Here is a 6,285-nt window from a genome sequence, read left to right on the forward strand (position 1 = left end):
TTACAAAGTTCTATGTTAAGATATTAGCCGGCTGTTGAAGTGTCAATAAGTCTGTGCTATTCAACGCCAATAAATCTCTAATTAAAAATAGTTACACGAACACTTTGGAAACCGTAGTGCTACAAACAACAGCAACACAACACTGAAACATTGACAGCTTGAGTGTTGCCATCACAAACAAATATTCTCCACTAATTCGCATTTACGTTCCGTTTCACACAATTTCATTCGACAACATGGAGGAGCAATTTCAATTATTATTCGAAAAAATTAAGATGGAAATGCAAAAACAGTCAAATGAACTGAAAGAATCTCTTACTAAGAATATTTTGGATCCGATGGACGAAAAACCAACTCCTATGATAGAAGAAAACAAAAAAATGAAGCAAAAAATTTGTAACCTGGAGAAAGAGATTGAATACTTCAAAACGGAAAAGAACACTAACAACATAGTTCTTTACGGACTAGAAGAGAGCGAAAAATCAACACTTGAGCTACTAAATATCGTTAAGGAGACTTTTAAAAGAAATTTAAATCTGTCGGTAGAAGAAAATGAAGTGAATAGAATATACCGCCTAGGAAAAAATAGAATTGAGAACAAAAATACACCGGTGTTACTGTCATTTATAAACAGGTGGAAAAAACACCAAATTATGTAAAATAAAAAGAATGTAAAGGGAATTTATATATTGGAAGACTCTTCAAAGGAAGTCATTGAAAAGAGAAAGGCTTTGATACCACATTTACTAGAGGAGAAGAAAAAGGGAAATACTGCTTTTCTAGAGGCCCTAGTGTGCATAGAATTGCTAGTATACAATCATTTTGTTATAAAATTAACAGGAATATGACAAACTAGTAGTCAAGGAACCCAATACCGACAAGAGGAAAAGAGAGCTCTCTATTTCACCAGGGTCGACGTCAACCATCAAACCTAAAAAACAACAAATCATGAGCGCTAGCAAAACGTACAGGACAAACGCTTTCGATATAATGAAAACCCATAATGAGATCTAAGATTTTCGCGAGTTTTTTTTTATTTAAATGGAACTAATATTTTTCGGATTTACTACGCGGATTTTATTATTTTAAAAAACTACATAATCCTGACGTTTCGGTTACTTTTCAGCAACCGTGATCACAGGCAGACGAGATGTGAGTGTCTATCAGTTGGTCCTTGTTATTTATCACCTACAGCCATCGATTTCTTAATTTTCTGGCGTACCGCTCTGGATGCCTCCAAAATTGTATGGGTTACCTAAAATCCATACATAAGATGTTCCATTACGCCCAATTGTAAGCCCGATTGACTCACTAACTTATAAACTGGCTAAATTTCTTTCAAAGATATTATCACCACTCCGGGGCCACACAAAGTCATTTGTTAAGGATGCCTACCAGTTTGTCAAAGATTTAAAACACCTAAAATTGAGCGACAATGACAGTATGGTCAGTTTCGATGTACAGTCATTATTCACTAGTATACCTGTTCTTGACTGCATTGAGATTGTAAGAGGTAAGTTAAAGGATAACAATATGCCTATAGAATATGTAGAGCTGTTAAAGCATTGCCTAATATCTGGCTACTTCATGTGGAAGGATGAATTGTCGCTGATATATTCATGGAGGACTTCGAGGTGCGAGCAATTTGCTCTCCTCCTATAAGACCTTTTATATATTAACGGTATGTAGATGAACTGTTGATATGTAGATGATACTAACGGTATGTAGATGAACTGTACATATGTAGATGATACTGTAAAACCGGCAACGTGCTTGTAGTTCAAAGCATCTTCATCAGCAAAAATGTCTTCAAATACGATGACTCTGATTGAAAAGCTGTCAGGAAGAGATAATTATCCCACCTGGAAATTCTCTGTGCAAACTTACCTTGAACACGAGGAGTTGTGGGATTGCGTCGAGTCTTCAAATGAAGTTGATGTTAAAAAAGACACCAAAGCCAAATCCAAGATAATTTTATTGGTTGATCCTATCAACTATATACATATTCAACAAGCTAAAACGGCAAAGGAGGTGTGGGATAACCTGGCAAAAGCTTTCGACGACAAAGGACTGACCAGGCGAGTCGGATTATTGAGAGACCTGATCACAACGACACTAGACGGATGCCAGAACATCGAGGACTATGTTAACAGAATTATGTCAACTGCCCACAAGTTAAGAAACATAGGTTTCATTGTAAACGATGAATGGTTGGGTACTTTACTTTTGGCAGGATTGCCGGATGTTTATCAACCAATGATAATGGGCTTAGAAAGTTCTGGTTTGGCAATTACAGCTGACTTAGTAAAAACCAAGCTCCTTCAAGACATTAGAAAGTCAGATAATGCTGCGCTGTATGTTAACAGAAGTAAAATTAACTCGCAGAATGCCAAACAAACTTCAGACAAATCAAGTAAAGCAAATAAAGGTCCAAGGTGTTTTATCTGCAACAAGTACGGGCATGTAAGCAAGTACTGTAGAAGCAAGAAAAAGGAACAAAAGTCAAATGAGAACTCCGGCTATGTGGCAGTATTTTCAGCATCAATGAGTAATGACAATGGCTGGTATGTAGACTCGGGAGCATCAATGCATCTCACAATGCACCGTGACTGGCTCTATGATGAAATACCACCTCTGGTTGATACTATTAAAGTGGCTGATGACAAGAAACTCACTGTGAAAGCATGTGGTAAAGTGAAACTAAATGTTGCTGACCAAAGTGGCAAATCTGAAGTGATTGAAGTAAACAATGTTCTTTATGTTCCTGAGTTGGCCACCAACCTACTTTCAGTAAGTCAAATAATAAAGAATGGTTGTCATGTACAATTTGACAAAGAAGGTTGCAGAATATTTAATAAAATGAATAAACAAGTGGCAGAAACAAAACTGACAAATAATATGTACCGGCTCAAAACACATCAAGTTTCAGCATACATATCTACAGTTAAAAGTAGTGACGCTTACTTATGGCATCAAAGGATGGCACATTTAAACTTTGAAGACCTAAATAAATTATCAGAAAGTACAGGGGTAAAAATTGAAAACAAAGACAAAGTTGTATGTATTTCATGTTTGGAGGGAAAGCAGTCAAGAAATCCATTTCCTTCAGAAGGTTGCAGAGCAAAAGGCTTATTAGAACTCATACACTCGGATGTCTGTGGCCCCATGGAGGTTCAGTCACTGGGAGGAACACATTACTTTGTTACCTTCATCGACGACTATTCCAGGAAAGTATTTGTTTATTTAATAAAGAATAAGTCAGATGTTTTTGATAAATTTAAAGAATTCAAAGCCATAGTTGAAAATCAACATAATTTATCAATAAAGACCCTTCGCACAGATAATGGGAGAGAATATTTAAGTAATGAGTTTAAATCTTTTCTAATAAATAATGGAATTACTCATCAAACATCTACACCTTACACACCAGAACAAAATGGGTTAGCTGAAAGGATGAATCGCACCTTACTAGAACGAGCACGGTGTATGTTATTAAATGCTAAATTACAAAAGCAGTTTTGGGCAGAAGCAGTGTCCACAGCAGCATACATTACAAACCGCTGCCCGACTAGAGCACTGGGCTTCCGATCACCTGAAGAAATCTGGACAGGCAAAAAGCCTGATATCACCCATTTGAAGATCTTTAGATGTGAAGCAATGGTTCATAAACCTAAAGAGAAAGTCAAGAAATTCGACTCAAAGGCAACTAAAATGGTATTCATTGGATACAGTGAACAGACCAAAGGTTATAGGATTTATGACTCTAAAATAAGGAAGGTGTTTATAAGTAGAGATGTTGTATTCTTGGAAAATACAGTGATGAGACATTATGCTAATCTACCTCTCTCAGAATTCACTTCAGAACCTGATACACATAAAGCTGAAAACCATAATAGTGAATTAACATTAGAAACATCAGAACAAATTGCAACAAGTGATGAGTCATATCACTCAGATGAAGGATCTTTGTATGAACCTGAAGAAACAATAGATTTGCAAGACATATATTCAAATGTGACAACCAGATCAAAAAATAGAAGAAATATAGAAGGTAATACCTACTTATGCTCTGATGGCTTTTCAGATCAGCAAGATGTCCCACAAACATACAGTGAAGCAATATCTACAGACAATGAAAGTGCAGGAAAGTGGAAACAATCAATTAGTGAAGAGTTGTTGGCACATAGAGAAAACAAGACTTGGGAGCTGGTGGATAAACCACAAGGAACAAAAGTAATTGGCTGTAAATGGGTTTTTCGTATTAAAAACCTGCCATCTGGTCCACTATACAAGTCAAGATTATGTGCTAAAGGGTGTGCTCAAACGAAAGGTTTAGATTACACAGAAACTTTCTCACCCACAGTAAGATATGATTCTATTAGGGTTTTACTTTCAGAAGCTGCTCAACATAATCTAGAGATGGTTCAATTTGATGTTAAAACCGCATTTCTATATGGAAACATACAGAGGACATATATATGACACCACCAGAAGGTTTGAAAGCACTACCAAACCAGTAGATCCTCACACCATACTAGAAAACAGCTCAGCTGCTCCAGATAAGAATATACAGTACAGGGAAGCTGTTGGCTCCTTGATGCACCTAGCTATAGTAAGCAGGCCTGATATTATGTATGGAGTCAGTCTGGTGAGTAGATATCTCAATTGTTATGATCACACACACTGGAATGTAGTGAAGAAAATTATGAAGTATCTAAAGGAAACACAAAACTATGGTCTGTGTTATCAATCATCTAGTAGTAATACACTACAAGCATATAGTGACGCCGATTATGCTAAAGATACAGGCACACGACGGTCTTTGACCGGATATGTTTTTATAAAGAATGGAGCTGCTGTAACATGGGCAACTCAACGTCAACAAAGTGTTGCTCTATCCACTACGGAGGCAGAATTTATGGCAGCATGTGCTGCTACAAAAGAGGCTCTGTGGTTGAAAAGACTATTAACTGATATTAATTCATTCAATCAAGATACAGTGATATTACATATTGACAATCAAAGTGCAATTTGTTTAATTAAAAATGTAGACTATCACAAACGCTGTAAACATATAGATGTTAAATATAATTTCATCAAAGAAAAGTTTGCTGAAAAACAAATTGATTTAAAGTATATATGTACTAAAGAGCAATATGCTGATATATTCACAAAAGCTTTACCTAGAGATCAATTTCAGTATCTAAGAAGGAAGATTGGATTGATAAAACTTTAATTAAAAAAAAAAAAAAAAAAAAAAAATTAACAGTTAGTAAAGTTATTGTTTGGTAAGAGTTAGTAACTAAGTTTAAATAATTAGAGAAAGCATATTGTTGTGATTGATTTTAAGTTAAGTTATATTGTGTAATAAGACATATTGTGTAATTAGAGATGTTTTGTGCCTATTATTGAATTGTTGTATTTCTTATTTTAAAAGAAGGGCTGTAATTTGGTAAGAGTGTTGTAATATTAAAATCATACCCTTCTTTACCGATTGGCACAACATTTTTGTGACACACATCACTACTGCGACATATACACTCTCTTGTCTCTGGTGTAACTCTCAATAAAACACGTTTGCTAGAATTCTAATCTTTTAATTAATTTATCACTCGGTCTGTGAAAGATGATGGCCTCTGACTTATTCAAGGCAACTGTCAATCCTAAGGCGCGTATTCGTTGCACGATCTGTGCAACCACAGCTGTGGCTCGTAGCACTGCCTCCCTGTGTGATTGCCCTCGCGCGATGGCTAGAGTGTCGTCGGCGTAGCAGATCGCGTCTGTTCCATGTATGAAGGCACCACGGAGCACCCAGTCGTACCCAATGTCCCACAAGAGTGGCCCTAGAGCCGACCCCTGTGGAACGCCGCACACGACCTCGTGCTCCTCCCATCCATCCTACGTCGGGAACTGCACCGAGCGGGCAGAGAGGTAGTCGTTTATGACCCTCCGTAGATATTTGGGTACTCCGTGGTACCGGAGTCCTTCTTTGATTGTAGCCCAGGGCAGGGAGTTGAACGCGTTAGATATGTCTAGCGATACCGCCAGAACTACTCCGCCCTGAGCTAAGGTCTTCTCTATAACATCGCGCAGGTGCGCTATTGCACCAATCGTTGACCGTCCCTCACGGAAGCCGTACTGCTTGGGGCTTAAACTCGGCCCCACGATGTTCATGTGTCTCGTGACACGCGCCACTATGACCCTTTCCATCATCTTACAGATCTCATCGAGAAGAACGATGGGTCTGTAAGCTGACGGTTGGTCTGCTGGTCGCCCATTCTTCTG

At 37.6% G+C, this 6,285-nt stretch overlaps 1 pseudogene; it reads left to right on the top strand.

Annotated features, from left to right (window-relative positions):
- Positions 1 to 236: 236 nt before the first annotated feature.
- LOC133318867 (uncharacterized) lies at positions 237 to 1,014 on the top strand (annotated as a pseudogene).
- Positions 1,015 to 6,285: the final 5,271 nt, after the last annotated feature.

The sequence above is a fragment of the Danaus plexippus genome, chromosome 8 (genome assembly GCF_018135715.1).
Source record: "Danaus plexippus chromosome 8, MEX_DaPlex, whole genome shotgun sequence".
Taxonomy (NCBI): Eukaryota; Metazoa; Arthropoda; class Insecta; order Lepidoptera; family Nymphalidae; genus Danaus; species Danaus plexippus.